Below are 16449 nucleotides of genomic sequence, written 5' to 3' on the forward strand. Positions count from 1 at the left end.
TGGCAGTATCATCAACATCCTGGCCACACACTCATCTCCCTGCTACCTTCAGGTAGAAGGTACAGGAGCCTGAAGACTGCAACAACCAGGTTCAGGAATAGCTACTTCCCCACAGCCATCAGGCTACAAAACCTGGCTCGGACAAAACTTTATCAGTTTATTTATTCATGTGTGTATATATTTATATTAAAGTATATGGACACATTGATCTGTTTTGTAGTAAATGCCTACTAAGTTCTGTGTGCTGAAGCAAAGCAAGAATTTCATTGTCCTATCAGGGACACATGACAATAAACTCACTTGAACTTGAACTAATGTTATCCCACTTTTCAAGAAATGAGCGAGAGAGAAAATGGGAAATTACAGACCACTTAGCCTGACTTCGGTGGTGGGAAAGATGCTGGAGTCAATTATTAAAGAGGTAATAATGGAGCATTTGGAAAGCAGTATAGTAATTAGTCCATTATGAAAGGAAAATCCTGCTTGACTAACCTGGAATTATTTGAGGATGTGACGTAAAATGGATGAAGGGGTGCCAGTGGATGTAGTGTATCTAGACTTTCAGAAAGCCTTTGATAAGGTCCCGCACAGGAGACTGGTAACTAAAATTAGAGCACATGGTATTGGGGGTAGGGTGTTGACATGGATAGAAAATTGATTGGCAGGCAGGAAGCAAAGAGTAGGAGTGAACGTGTCCTTTTCTGAATGGCAGGCTGTGGTGAGTGGAGTGCCGCAAGGCTCGGTGTTGGGGCCGCAACTGTTTACCATATATATTAATGATTTGGAAGAGAGAATTAGGAGCAAGTTTGCGGATGACATAAAGCTGGGTGGCAGTGTGAACTGCGAAGAGGATGTGAGGAGGTTGCAGGGTGACGTGGACTGGTTGAGTGAATGGGCAAATGTGTGGCAGATGCAGTATAATATCGATAAATGTGAGGTTATCCACTTTGGTGGCAAAAACAAAGGGGCAGATTATTATCTCAATGGGGTTAGGTAAGGGGGCGGTGCAGCGAGACCTGGGTGTCCTTGTACACCGGTCACTGAAAGTTGGCGTGCAGGTACAGCAGGCAGTGAAGAAAGCTAATGGAATGTTGGCCTTCATAACAAGAGGATTTCAGTATAGGAGTAGAGAGGTTCTTCTGCAGTTGGTGAGACCACATGTGGAGTATTGTGTCCAGTTTTGGTCTCCTAATTTGAGAAAGGACATCCTTGTGATTGAGGCAGTGCAGCGTAGGTTCACGAGATTGATCCCTGGGATGGCGGGACTGTCGTATGAGGAAAGATTGAAAGGACTAGGCTTGTATTCACTGGAGTTTAGAAGGATGAGGGGGATCTTATAGAAACATATAAAATTATAAAAGGACTGAACAAGCTAGATGCAGGTAAAATGTTCACAATGTTGGGCGAGCCCAGAACCAGGGGCCACAGTCTTGGAATAAAGGGGAAGCCATTTAAGACTGAGGTGAGAAAAAACGTTTTCACCCAGAGAGTTGTGAATTTGTGGAATTCCCTGCCACAGAGAGCAGTGGAGGCCAAATCACTGGACGGATTTAAGAGAGAGTTAAGGGCCTGTCCCACTTACGTGTCCTTGGCACGCAAATTATGCGACCTCGTCATCGCGTTGAGGCGCACGGGCATCGTATGGCCGCACGGGGCCAGTCCCACTGAGAAGCGCAGAGGGGTATGTAGTTGTGCGCTCCAAAATTTTTGTAGCGAACAAAGATCTTCACGCGCCAACGGCCTGACGGCCCGCGTACGCAGGCGCATTGCGATCACACGCACGACGTCTTAACGTCGTACGCTTAGCGCGTGCCGTTGCATGACATTGTGCGACAAAATCAGTCGGCCCGCCTTTATCGCGTCAGCAATAAAAGCGCGCGCGATTTGAAAATCATATAACCTTATAACCATATAACAATTACAGCACGGAAACAGGCCATCTCGGCCCTTCTAGTCCGTGCCGAACACTTATTCTCCCCTAGTCCCATATACCTGCGCTCAGACCATAACCCTCCATTCCTTTCCCGTCCATATAACTATCCAATTTATTTTTAAATGATAAAATCGAACCTGCCTCCGCCACCTCCACTGGAAGCTCATTCCACACAGCTACCACTCTCTGAGTAAAGAAGTTCCCCCTCATGTTACCCCTAAACTTCTGTCCCTTAATTCTCAAGTCATGTCCTCTTGTTTGAAACTTCCCTACTCTCAGTGGGAAAAGCTTATCCACGTCAACTCTGTCTATCCCTCTCATCATTTTAAAGTCCTCTATCAAGTCCCCCCTTAACCTTCTGCGCTCCAAAGAATAAAGACCTAACTTGTTCAACCTCATCACCACACTCACCGCATTTCTTGCCACGGTGTTGGTTTTCTTCCCAGCTATAGCGATCCACAGAGCACATGGCTCCGAAGAGAACAAAGAACATCAAGAAGCAATCCATTCAGAACAAGGTAAAGCAGGTAAAAAAGAACATACAGATTCTGGAGGGTCAGCCACTGCTTCCGGCCATGCTGCTGTTCCTGACCCAGCTCCTGCTTCAGTTCCTGCCCCATCTCCTGCCCTATCTTCTGCCTCAGCTCCTTCACCAGTTCCTGCCCCATCTCCTGCCCCAGCTGCTGCTACAGAATGGGACTCGGATTCGGCTCGGGAGACTGATGCCTCAGCTGTGCCAGCAAAGAAGAAGAAGAAGAGGATGGTCACAAGGCCTTATGATTTTACCAGGGAACAAGAGGGAGACCTGGTAGAATGGGATCAGGCCCACCGAGAACTCTACGATAAGGCACATCGTAATTTCAGGAGCACGGATCTTCGCAACGCGATGCTTGAAGACAAGGCGAAGGAGTTCTCTGGCTGCTCTTGTAAGTACACACTTTGTAGTTTGTCTACATTTCTGTGGTTGTAATTGCAGTTCCAATTAAGATTACAATTTGCTCAACACTGATCTTCATTTATTCTATGTTTTCCCAGATGACCAACTGTGCCAATGGCTCAAGAGCCAGAGGACACGGTTCGGGAGGCTGTCTCACAGTCTTGGTAAGTCTGGCTCTGCCAGTAAGCCACTGACTGACAGAGCAATGGATAGTGGAGAAATGGGGGTTCGTGCGGAACCACATAGTTTGAGTGGAGAGGAAGGAGAGCGGTAAGAAGGTGAATAGTTAAGAAAAATATGTAACAATTATAATTTGTTGGAAAGTGAGATAGTTAAAATGATATTTGACAATGATAACTTGGTGTTTACCTTGCTTGCTACGTCCTGATGGCCTTGAACATTTCTGATACACATTTACTTTCTTGCAGTTTACCATGGGGAAATCCTCGTGCGCTACCTCGGGTGAGGGCGAGACAAATCCCCCAGAGGGACCCTCTGGGTCTGGCACTGTGGACAAACAGGTGCACGCCAAGCGGAAGCCAGCCTGCACAACTGTGGCAGAATGTGACGTGCCTGTTGAACAACTTCAGCTGATGTTCGCGGATGTAAGTGCTTTTGGGTGAACCATCAGCAAATGTCTCATCGCCTCCCAAAAAATACTTACCATGATTGCACTCTTTGTTGCAGATCATGCGACAGGCTAAGCCTACTGCTGACACAATAAAAGTCTTGTCGCACCCAAGGACGGTGCACGACAGAAACGTTTACGCCTACACAACGTTCTTGAGGGAGGAGATGTTGCAGATCCCTGAATCGCAATGGCACAGCTACTCCTTGGAGGCCTTAGTCTTGGCAAGGATGCACAGATTTTTTCAGCCAGTAAAATCTTTTAATCAAAGTTTATTGGATTTATAAAAGGTTTGACTTTAATTCTCTTTATGAATTACTCACTACGAATTCCTTGGTGTTGCAGAGTCCGATGAAGCACATGCCATTCATGCCACACCAACATATGGGGATGATGGCACCACAACATGCTCACCAGGTACACTGCGAAACCTTTCTGAGTCTTTAGTCTGACTCAAGATTGTCTGTGACACACAGCATGTGAAAGGTTGTGATTTGTTTCATATGATTTGTTTGGCTCCCATACATATTGATACGTTTATGTGTTTTACCCACAGGCAATGATGGGATCCCGGCCTATGGTGCACCCATGGATGGCAGGCCTGCCCAACGTCAGGGCAGCCAGCTCACATTGATCACACATGTGGAAACCACGTCTAATCATGAAATGCATCTCACATATAAAAGCCTCGATTTATTAGATAAATAAAACACACACAGACATTGAACTGCATTGAATTGCAAAATGTGTCATGACGAAGGCATTTAACTGCTTAAAATTATGGCGTTTCAAAGAAAGTCTGATGTGTGAGGTATTATTATCACAGTATTACAAATTTCACATACAATAATCTTCCATTAACATACATAGATCCTCCTTTTATTAGATTAGTTCCTGCAGTGGTGGTCCTCTGTTTGTGGTGTGGGATGTTTGCTGCTGATCCTCACCACATATTGATCTGCCAGGGTACACTGCCTCGCTTGCTCGGAGTTGTAGTAAGCACAGATATGGTCCCTGCTCCTTTGCTGCTGGTGTTTCTTTGCAATGTGCCTAGTGCCATCATCGGTACAGTCTGTCTTGCAGCTCTCCATGAACCTGGTGTGACTTCTCCTGTCTGTTTGTCCACCGTGTCACCCTCCACCATGGCTGCTGCGGATCAAGTTGTGGAGGACACATGCAAGTTGTGGAGGACAATGGTCTGCACATTCTCGGGCTCCTGCTCCATTGTAGTCAGCAGGAATCTGAATCTTCTAGCAAGGACACCAAAAGCATTTTCCACGACCCTCCTAGCACTGGACAGCCTGTAATTAAAGATCCTTCGCTCCCTTGACATCCGCTTGTGAGGGTATGGCTTCATCATCCATGTCCTGAGTGCGAAGGCATCATCACCAACTAGTGCGTAGGGGATGTCAAGGTTGTCTTCTCCAGGCAGAGGTAGTGGATCAGGAAGGCATGCTCTCCCTTCTTCCATTGCTTGCCCAAGGGAGGTCTCTCTCCAGATCCCTCCATCTGCGGCACTGCCAGGTGTGCCTACATCCACAAACAGGAAGTTGTAGTTTGCATGGACCACAGCTAACAGCACGATGGAATGGAACCTCTTGTAGTTAAAGTACACAGAACCTCCCCTGGGTGGACAGCGGATGGCCACATGCTTCCCGTCAACTGCCCCACATGTGTGTAGGAAGTTCCATCTGGTTTGAAAGCCATGCGCCACTCTCCTCCACTCGTCAGGTGTACTAGGGCAGTCAATCATTTCTTCTCCATATGGCGTTGATGGCATCACAGGTCTCTCGGACGACCTTGCTGATTGTGTTGTGAGCCACACGGAACCCCAGCGCGGGGCTTGTTTCAACAGAGGCCCAGGAGCCGGTGGTGAGGGAGGAGTGACCTCCGTGCGGTGAGTTCAAAAACCCAGCGTGGGGCTTGTTTCAACAGAGGCCCAGGAGCCGGTGGTGAGGGAGGAGGAGCCAAAATCTGCAACGTTCCATTCGCAGATCACACTTCAAATTAAGTGGGCTTGAGGAAGCCGCTGATTGGTCGAACGGACTAGAGGAAGCAGCTGATTGGCTTGTATCCCGGGTAAGGCTTTATTGTATTTGGACAAGGGGGAGAATGAGGGCCAGGGCAGTTTACTGTTCTGGATGTCAGATGTGGGAGGTCATGGAGTCTGAGTGCCCTCCAGACGTCCACATCTGCGCCAGGTGCGTCGAGATGGGGCTCCTAAGGGACCGTGTTAGGAACCTGGAGCAGCAACTCAATGACCTCTGTCTGGTCAGGGAGAGCGAGGAGGTCATAGAAAGGAGTTACAGGGAGGTGGTCACTCCAAGACCACGGGAGGCAGACAACTGGGTCACAGTTAGGAAGGGCAATGGGCAGAGGCAGGGACTGGTGAGTACCCCGGTGGCTGTACACCTTGAAAATAAGTACTCATGTTTGAGTACGGTTGGGGGAAGACAGCCTACCTGGGGGCAGCGACAGCGGCTGGCCTCTGGCATAAAGACCGGTCTTGTTGCTCAGAAGGGTAAGGAAAGGAAGAGGAGGACAATTGTAATAGGGAACTCTATAGTCAGGAGGTCGGATAGGCGATTCTGTGGACGCAGACAGGCGACCCGGATGGTAGTTTGCTTCCCTGGTGCCAGGGTCAAGGATGTGTCTGAATGTGTCCAAGATATCCTGAAATGGGAGGGAGAGGAGCCTGAGGTTGTGGTACATATAGGTACCAACGACATAGGTAGAAAAAGAGAAGAGGTCCTGAAAGAAGAATTTAGGGAGTTAGGTAGAGAGTTAAGGAGAAGGACTGCAAAGGTAACAATCTCAGGATTACTGCCTGTGCCACGCGACAGTGAGAGTAGGAATGGAGTGAGGTGGAGGATAAATGCGTGGATGAGGGACTGGTGCAGTGGGTATGGATTCAAGTTTCTGGATCATTGGGACCTCTTTTGGGGAAGGTGCGACCTGTACAGAAAGGACGGGTTGCACTTGAACTCGAGGGGGACCAATATCCTGGCGGGGAGATTTGCAAAGGCTACTGGGGAGACTTTAAACTAGAACGGTTGGGGGGAGGGACTCAAATTGGGAAAGCTAGCAGTCAGTGTGTGAGGCAGGAGGCAGAGAATGGTAGCACTCTGACCCAAAATGTAGGGGAGAAAGAAGAAAAAGACAATAAACAGAGAATAAGAGAGGGTGGGTTTCTTAAATGTGTATATTTTAATGCTAGGAGCATTGTAAGAAAGGTGGATGAACTTAGAGCCTGGATTGACACCTGGAAGTATGCTGTTGTGGCGATCAGTGAAACATGGTTGCAGGAGGGCTGTGATTGGAAACTAAATATTCCAGGATTTTGTTGCTTCAGGTGTGATAGAATTGGAGGGGCAAGAGGTGGAGGCGTTGCATTGCTTATCAGGGAAGATATTACAGCAGTGCTTTCGCAGGATAGACTAGAGGGCTCGTCTAGGGAGGTTATCTGGGTGGAACTGAGAAATGGGAAAGGGGTAGCAACACTTATAGGGGTGTATTATAGACCGCCAAATGGGGAGCTAGAATTGGAAGAGCAAATATGTAAGGAGATCGCAGATATTAGTAGTAAGCACAAGGTAGTGATTATGGGAGATGTCAATTTTCCACACATAGACTGGGAAACACATTCTGTAAATGGGCTGGATGGTTTGGAGTTTGTAAAATGTGTGCAGGATAGTTTTTTTGCAGCAATACATAGAGGTACCTACTAGAGAAGGGGCGGTGCTGGACCTCCTGTTAGGAAATGAGACGGTTCAGGTGGCAGAGGTATGCGTTGGGGAACAGTTCGGGTCCAGTGATCACAATACCATTAGTTTCAATATAATTATGGAGAGGGTCAGAACTGGGCCTAGGGTTGAGATTTTTGATTGGAGAAAGGCTAACTTTGAGGAGATGCGAAAGGATTTAAAAGGAGTAAATTGGGACATTTTGTTTTATGGGAAAGATGTGGAAGAGAAATGGAGGACATTTAAAGGTGAAATTTTAAGAGTACAGAATCTTTATGTCCCTGTTCGGTTGAAAGGAAATAGTAAAAATTGGAAAGAGCCATGGTTTTCAAGGGAAATTGGACACTTGGTTCGGTAAAAGAGAGAGACCTACAATAATTATAGGCAGCATGGAGAAAATGAGGTGCTTGAGGAGTATAAAGAATGTAAAAAGAATCTTAAGAAAGAAATTAGAAAAGCTAAAAGAAGATAGGTTGCTTTGGCAAGTAAGGTGAAAGTAAATCTAAAGGGTTTCTACAGCTATATTAATAGCAAAAGGATAACGAGGGATAAAATTGGTCCATTAGAGAGTCAGAGTGGACAGCTATCTGCAGAGCCAAAAGAGATGGGGGAGATATTGAACAATTTCTTTTCTTCGGTATTCACCAAGGAGAAGGATATTGAATTATGTGAGGTAAGGGAAACAAGTAGAGTAGCTATGGAAACTATGAGATTCAAAGAAGAGGAAGTACTGACACTTTTGAGAAATATAAAAGTGGATAAGTCCCCAGGTCCGGACAGGATATTCCCTAGGACATTGAGGGAAGTTAGTGTAGAAACAGCAGGGGCTATGACAGAAATATTTCAAATGTCATTAGAAATGGGAATAGTGCCGGAGGATTGGCGTACTGCGCATGTTGTTCCAATGTTTAAAAAGGGTTCTAAGAGTAAACCTAGCAATTATAGACCTGTTAGTTTGACGTCGGTGGTGGGCAAATTAATGGAAAGGATACTTAGAGATAATATATATAAGCATCTGGATAAACAGGGTCTGATTAGGAACAGTCAACATGGATTTGTGCCTGGAAGGTCATGTTTGACTAATCTTGAATTTTTTGAAGAGGTTACTCTGGAAATTGATGAGGGTAAAGCAGTGGATGTTGTATATATGGACTTCAGTAAGGCCTTTGACAAGGTTCCTCATGGAAGGTTGGTTAAGAAGGTTCAATTGTTGGGTATTAATGGTGGAGTAGCAAGATGGATTCAACAGTGGCTGAATGGGAGATGCCAGAGAGTAATGGTGGATGGCTGTTTGTCAGGTTGGAGGCCAGTGACTAGTGGGGTGCCACAGGGATCTGTGTTGGGTCCACTGTTGTTTGTCATGTACATCAATGATCTGGATGATGGTGTGGTAAATTGGATTAGTAAGTATGCAGATGATACTAAGATAGGTGGTGTTGTGGATAATGAAGTAGATTTTCAAAGGCTACAGAGAGATTTATGCCAGTTGGAAGAGTGGGCTGAAATATGGCAGATGGAGTTTAATGCTGATAAGTGTGAGGTGCTACATCTTGGCAGGACAAATCAAAATAGGACGTACATGGTAAATGGTAGGGAATTGAAGAATGCAGTTGAACAGAGGGATCTGGGAATAATTGTGCACAGTTCCCTGAAGGTGGAATCTCATGTAGATAGGATGGTAAAGAAAGCTTTTGGTGTGCTGGCCTTTATAAATCAGAGCATTGAGTATAGAAGTTGGGATGTAATGTTAACATTGTACAAGGCATTGGTGAGGCCAATTCTGGAGTATGGTGTACAATTTTGGTCGCCTAATTATAGGAAGGATGTCAACAAAATAAAGAGAGTAGAGGAGATTTACGAGAATGTTGCCTGGGTTTCAGCAACGAAGTTACAGAGAAAGGTTGAACAAGTTATGTCTTTATTCTTTGGAGCGCAGAAGGTTAAGGGGGGACTTGATAGAGGTCTTTAAAATGATGAGAGGGATGGACAGAGTTGACGTGGATAAGCATTTCCCACTGAGAGTAGGGAAGATTCAAACAAGAGGACATGACTTGAGAATTAAGGGACAGAAGTTTAGGGGTAACATGAGGGGGAACTTCTTTACTCAGAGAGTGGTAGCTGTGTGGAATGAGCTTCCAGTGGAAGTGGTGGAGGCAGGTTCGATTTTATCATTTAAAAATAAATTGGATAGTTATATGGACGGGGAAGGAATGGAGGGTTATGGTCTGAGTGCAGGTAGATGGGACTAGGGAAAATAATTGTTCGGCACGGACTTGTAGGGCCGAGATGGCCTGTTTCCGTGCTGTAATTGTTATATGGTTATATGGAAGTTGTAGGAGAGGCTCTTGTCGGAATCCCCTGATGCAAGGTGATGCAAGGGAGTGATGGCTAGGCGCAGGCTTGGTTCCAGTGACTTCCTCATGAAGGTGTCCGTTTTCTGCAGAAGAGGACCGAGTCGTGCCTTTAGTTCCTGAAACAGGTCAGGGAGGATCCTGGTGAAATTTCTAAAGGCAGCCTCATCTTCCCGCTGCAGATCCGTCATCATGATCTCATACTGGCCCAAAGTGGGTCTCATCTGGAACAAAGACCTCGTCCACACAGACCTCTTCCTGGGTTTCTTGATAGCCTTCCTTGTTAGAATAGAATAGAATAGAATGCTATTTATTGTCATTCAACCCTAGGTTTGAACGAAATTCCATTTCTACAGTTTTTTTTACATTACAAACACAATCCAAGACCCACACTTAACATAGTTTACATAAACATCCATCACAGTGAGTCTCCAACATCTCCTCACTGTGATGGAAGGCAAAGTCTTTATCTCTTCCCTTTGTTCCTTCTCCCGTGGTCCAGCAGTTCAACTGCAGTGTCGAGGCGAACTGGGGCTCCGATGTTAAAGCCCCCGGCGGGCGATGGTAAGTCCTGAGGCCATTTAAGCCACGCCGGGCGATGTTAGGCCCTGGCTCCATGTCCTTTAAACCTGCGGTTCCAGCGGGAGAAGTCGCCGTTGCGGAGCTCGGAAAAGCGGTCTCCAACCAGGGACCTGCGAGCTCCCGATGTTCCCGTCCACTGGGTCTGCGGCCGGTGCCTCTGAACTCCAAAAGTCGGGTCGCAGCCGCGCGCCACCACAGCTCTTCCCGCTCCGAAGTTGACCAGCTCCGCGATGTCAGTTCCGCAGGCTCTGCAACTGGAGCCCTCAGGTTAGTCCTGGCCGGAGGTCGCCGCCGGCTCCACGATGTTAGGCCCAACGACATCCGAGACCCGACAGGGAATAGTCGGGTCCCCGCACAGGGAAGAGATTAACGGTTTCCCCCCCCGCCCCCCCCCCCCACCCACATATACACAGCTAAAAAAATAAATAAAAACTGACTCAAAGACATACATTTAACAAGACAAAAAATAAAAAAAGACAGACGACTGTAGTCGAGCCGCTGCCGTTAGGCGCCGCCACTCCCACGGACTTGTACTCCTGCCTGGATGATTTGTAAGCATGAGGGCTGCTGCTAACAGAAGTCTCTGTTGCTGTTGTAGCAATGCAATCTGTATCCCTTCCATGACGATCATGGAATAGCAGCCAGCAACCCCCTTTATATGCGTAAATGACGTCACGCGCGACCTCTGCTTCCGGCCGGTCGCGCCAAACGCATGCAAGTGGGACAGGCCCTTTAGACAGAGCTCTAGGGGCTAGTGGAATCAAGGGATATGGGGAGAAGGCAGGCACGGGTTATTGATTGGGGACGATCAGCCATGATCACAATAAATGGCGGCGTTGGCTCGAAGGGCCGAATGGCCTCCTCCTGCACCTATTTTCTATGTTTCTATGAATAAACGGGTCCCTGTAAGAATGGCAGGCAGTAGCGAGTGGAGTGCCGCAAGGCTCGGTGCTGGGGCCACAACTATTTACAATATATATTAATGATTTAGATGATGGGATTAAAAGTAACAGTAGCAAATTTGCAGATGACACAAAGCTGGGTGGCAATGTGAACTGCGAAGAGGATGCTAGGGGGTTGCAGGATGATTTTGACAGGTTGAGTCAGTGGGCAGATGCAGTATAATGCAGATAAATGTGACGTATTCTATGATTCTAACTCCAACACACGGCATGTGCGCTAACACGTGCACCAACGACTGAACAAATCGTCGCTGAATTGTAAATTTCCATCAAATAATTCACATTTACGGAGATAGTTTTGTGTATTTAGAATGTTTGGCTGAGCATATTAGCAATTAATTTAGAGAGTACACAATAGTGGATTTCTTAATGCCTTAAAGCCCATCTATAACTGTTTAATCAAAGATCAACCAATGCAAAAACTACCAACTACATGACTGGACGAACACAATATGTCAGGCTACAGAACTGTGTCTCGGACATGGAGGTGAGCAACACAGGGGACGGTTCCCTCTCTCTTTCTGTTCACCATCTACACCTCGGACTTCAGATATAACTCGGACTCCTGCCACCTGCAGAAGTTTTCAGATGTCTCTGCAATTGTGGGCTGCATCTGTGGGGAGGGAAGCTGAATACAAAATCAACAACTTTGTTGAGTGGTGAGGGCTGAATCACCTGCAGCTCAACACCGACAAGACGAAGGAGTTAGTAAAGACTTTAGGAGAAGAACACCCCTGTCTCCATCAATTGTGTGGATGTGCAATTTACCAAGGAGTACAAATACCTTGGAGTGTACCTGGACAGTAAACTGGACTGGTCCAGGAACGCTGAGGCATCTGTACAAGAAGGGACAGAGCCGGCTGTACATTTTAAGAAGGCCCTGCTCCTTCGATGTCGGCAGCAAGATGCTACAGATGTTCTACCAATCGGTGGTAGCCAGTGCCATCTTATTCGCTGTCATATGCTGGGGAAGCAGGGCACGGATGCCAACAGGATTAACAACCTCATCAGGAAGGCTGGCTCAGGATCAGGAGATCCTTCTTCCCTGTGGCTATCAAACTGTACAACTCCTCCCCCTTCTGTCGTGGGGTAGACTGACTCCATCCCCCTCTCCCTAAATCTTTGCACATCCCCAATCCTTTCCACTTCACTTTAATCTCATGTATTTTGTGTTTTATGACTAGGAGATCAATTTCCCTCCTGGGTTAAATAAAATTATATTGTATCGTACATTTGTTGGTATTCAGTTCCAGATTACTCATGGCCTTTAAAAACAAATGTGCTATAACTAGTGTTTAAGAAGGAACTGCAGATGCTGGAAAATCGAAGGTGCACAAAAATGCTGGAGAAACTCAGCGGGTGCAGCAGCATCTATGGACAGTGCTATAACTAGTAACTGATTTGGCATCAAGCATAGAATTTTTTATTTCTATGTTTCAAAATGTTCAAAATAATATTATTCATTTATAAATCCCTTTTGCTGGCCTTCTCATCCTCTGGACAATCAAGTGAAGGACGAGTTCCTGATCTTTAGGCAGAATTTTTTGATTGCCGTTCAAAATCTTAGCAAAATAGAAAAACCTGTTTTCAATGGTAAAACAAAATTGAACAAAAGGGCAGAATTGAAATTAAAACATTAATTGAGATAAGGATTAGCTTTTTGAATGCATCGTGATCTGGAATTCAGTGTCTGAAAGTGCGATGGAGACCGATTAAAATCAGAATTTTCTAATTGAAGGGACACATACTTCAAGAGAGAAAAAAAAATCAAAGGTTCAAAGAGACGAGAGTGACATTAATTGTTTGACATTTTTGAAGAGCCGGCTAAGAATCAAGCCAAGATTGTATCATTGTAATATGAACAGAACAATGACATTCCTACCTGTTGCAGATTCACAGGTAGATTAACGCAAAGATGTAGCAAATGAGGCGAATTTTGAAAGGGAGAATTAGAAAATTATTATTTATGTTACAATACTAACGAAATTTAGCTGGGAAATTAAATTAATACATTTAAATCTGTAAATACAAAATGAAGGGAAACATAAAAGTAGTGTATTGTTCAGAATATCCTATAGTCGTAACATGTTCTCCAAACAAGACCAAATAATCTTCAAAGTGTCATGCTTTCTTTACTTTATTCAATGAAAAAAAGTATTCCATAGTACTAGTATCTAGCAAACTAAATGATGGCATGACAGAATTAGACAGCACAGCATCTGATAAATTGAAGCAGAGCTCTATTTAAGTGGACAGATTCTGAGGTTTCAACATAGAATATATTGTACATTTAGCAACGAAGACTAGGAAAAAATACATTAGTTCATTCTGGCTTTAAACAGCCAAAATGTTATGAAACAGTCAACTGAGATAAAACTCCAGAGAAAAATCAAGAAGGTTTCAGTAACTTAAAGATGGGCAAAATTACTTTCATGGAGAAACAAATATATTTTATTTTCTATAAATACAGCCATGATGAAAGCACCAGTGTAGCTGACTGGGTGGAACACCACACAATCCCTAAATGAGCTTTTCCAATAATAACTGTAACTATAAGAAAAGCTACAAGTCCAATGACACCTTTTTCCATTCCTCTTCTCAACCATAATTCAAAAAACAAAATGATATTAAATTAAAAGTGACTTATTATGGTTTGTGAACACACTGCACAAGTATCCTTCAAGCACAACAATGATCAAACATGAGGGAACTGCAGTAGTAATACAAAGACCTGCCCCATTGTCCTTCATTGCTCATAACCTCTGTAGCTTTTTGGTTTGGACACCTAGAATTTGAAAAGAAAGTGACTTTTCAAGTGAATATTAAACATTGGACAATAGGAAACAATATACATTATTGCACATGTGCACTAACAACCAGATTGCAAAATGATGCACAGACCTCAAAAGAGGAGACATCTTGAAATGGCTCTGAATACCTCTGGTCCTAGTAATTGAAAGATTTTGGCTTAGCCATCCAAGAGAAGGTTATTTGCAACTCCTGCTAACATAAAAAAAAATACTGAAAATGTCACCCAAAAGGAAGTGCAAATTTAAACGAGTGAAGGAACATAGATTATTAGATTTTGTAACCTGCCTGTTACGCATGTATTTCATGATTTTTATAATATTTTCATTCCGTTTTCAAAATATTAATCATTTGATTCACGGTAGTAATTATTATTTTAAAAACAGTTGCTATTTATGAATTTTTAAATGGGTCTGGAACGATAGGATTAACTTGCCAAATGTGGCTGATCAAAGCAGACTCTGAATATTGGTTGTGTACATGCTCAGCTATACAAATCAATACATCATATATAACCTCAACATTGGTAACATGCAAACAGTATTATTAAGTATCAACTATTGCAATTTACAAATTTAAATAAGATTCTCAGTTACGAATCATGTTAAAGTCCATAAACTAGGGTTTTGTATATAGTTAAGGAAAGTACAAAAATGAATGCATAAATTATATTTAAGTATTCAAAATGTTTTGGATATTAATTTCATATCTAAAGGATTTGAAGCTTCTGAGCAAATAGAAGAGGAATCACCAGCTGATAAAATGCTGAGTACATCGTATGTCCAACATTTTACCTGGCAGACAAGTCGATTATGTTAGGGCAAAGGTCAAGCAAAGTGCAAGGGGTAGGAGAAGAATCAATACAATCAAAACTTCAGATCACACACTCTACCTGGAGAATATTTTAAAAATTGCCCCTTGCCCCCCCATTAGAACCATTGCCACAACTGCGCTGAACACATGCAGTAAGTCATTTTACAATGCTTCATATAGGAAACCAGAGGTTTGGCTGACAAAGTATCAATGCACGAATCAGTGTATATTTTTTCACCTGAAGGTCTTCACTTAGTGGTGGATAACAGAATATCATTCGGAAATTAATGGTAACCTATTGGAATCAGATTACATAGTATAGAACATAATTATAAAGAAACACAAACAGATTTTCTATTTCCACCAGCATGCAACTTCTTCTGCACAAACGATACATTTAAAGCATGAAATTAGAATTGACCTTGTGTAAATATTAAGCCATCGTTAAATTTTCATTGATGCTACAATTTTGATATTACTCTTCATTTGCTTACAAACCTTGCCCTTTGTTAAATAATGCTATGTTAGTTAATTCTTCATTTTTTAATTTATGTTATAAATGTTATTTATATGATAGAAAAAACAGAAATCAATGCCAGACAAATTCCAACAGTTTAGAAAAAAAACAGATATCTGCAGTTTTTAAGCACAGCTGGGCTGGATTTAAAAAATAAACCAAATTACTTTACAAGTTTGCAGATTACACTAAAGTGGGTGGCATTGCAGATAGTGAAGATGGTTGTCAAAAATTGCAGCAGGATCTTGATCAGTTGGGCAGGTGGGCTGAGGAATGGTTGATGGAGTGTAATACAGAGAAATGTGAGGTGTTGCATTTTGGAAAGTAGTGTGGGCAGGACCTACACTGAATGGCAGGGTTCTGGGGAGTGTTGTAGAACAGAGGGGCCGAGGAGTGCAGGTACCGACTGTAGTTCCTTGAAAGTGGCATTGCATGTAAATAGAGTGGTCAAAAAGGCTTTCAGCACTTTGGCCTTCATCAGTCAGAGTATTAAGTATAGAATTTGGTAGGGTCAGGATGCAGGTATATAAAACGTTGGTGAGGCCACATTTAGAGTTTTGTGTTCCGTTTTAGGCACCATGTTATGGGAAAGAATTTTGTCAAGCTGGAAACGGTGCAGAGAAGATTTACGAAAATGTTGCCAGGACCCTAGGGTCTGAGCTATAGGGAGATGTTGTGCAGGCTAGGACTCTATTCCTTAGAGCACAGGAGGATGAGGGGTGATCTTATAGAAGTATACAAAATCGACAGATGAATAGATTGGGTAAATGCACAGAGTCTCTTACCCAGCGTAGGGGAATCGAGAACTAGAGGCTATAAGTTTAAGGTGAGGGATGAAAGATTTAATAGGAACCTGATGGGTAATTATTTGTTATACAAATGGTGTTGGGTGTATGGAGCGAGCTGCCGGAGGAGGTAGTTGAGGCAGGTACTATCGCAACATTTAAGAAACATTTAGATGGGTACATGGATAGGACAGGTTTAGAGGGATATGTGCCAAATGCTGACAAGGTGAGACTAGTGTAGATGCGACATGTTGGTCGGAGTGGGCAAGTTGCTCTGCTGGGCCTGTTTCCACGCTGTATAACTTGTTTATACATGATTTAAATTAATGTAGGAGATAAGGAATGAACATGAAGCAAGACGTGTATCTTTGTTTTGTCCTCAAACCACTG

Source organism: Amblyraja radiata, chromosome 10 (assembly GCF_010909765.2).
Source record: "Amblyraja radiata isolate CabotCenter1 chromosome 10, sAmbRad1.1.pri, whole genome shotgun sequence".
NCBI lineage: Eukaryota > Metazoa > Chordata > Chondrichthyes > Rajiformes > Rajidae > Amblyraja > Amblyraja radiata.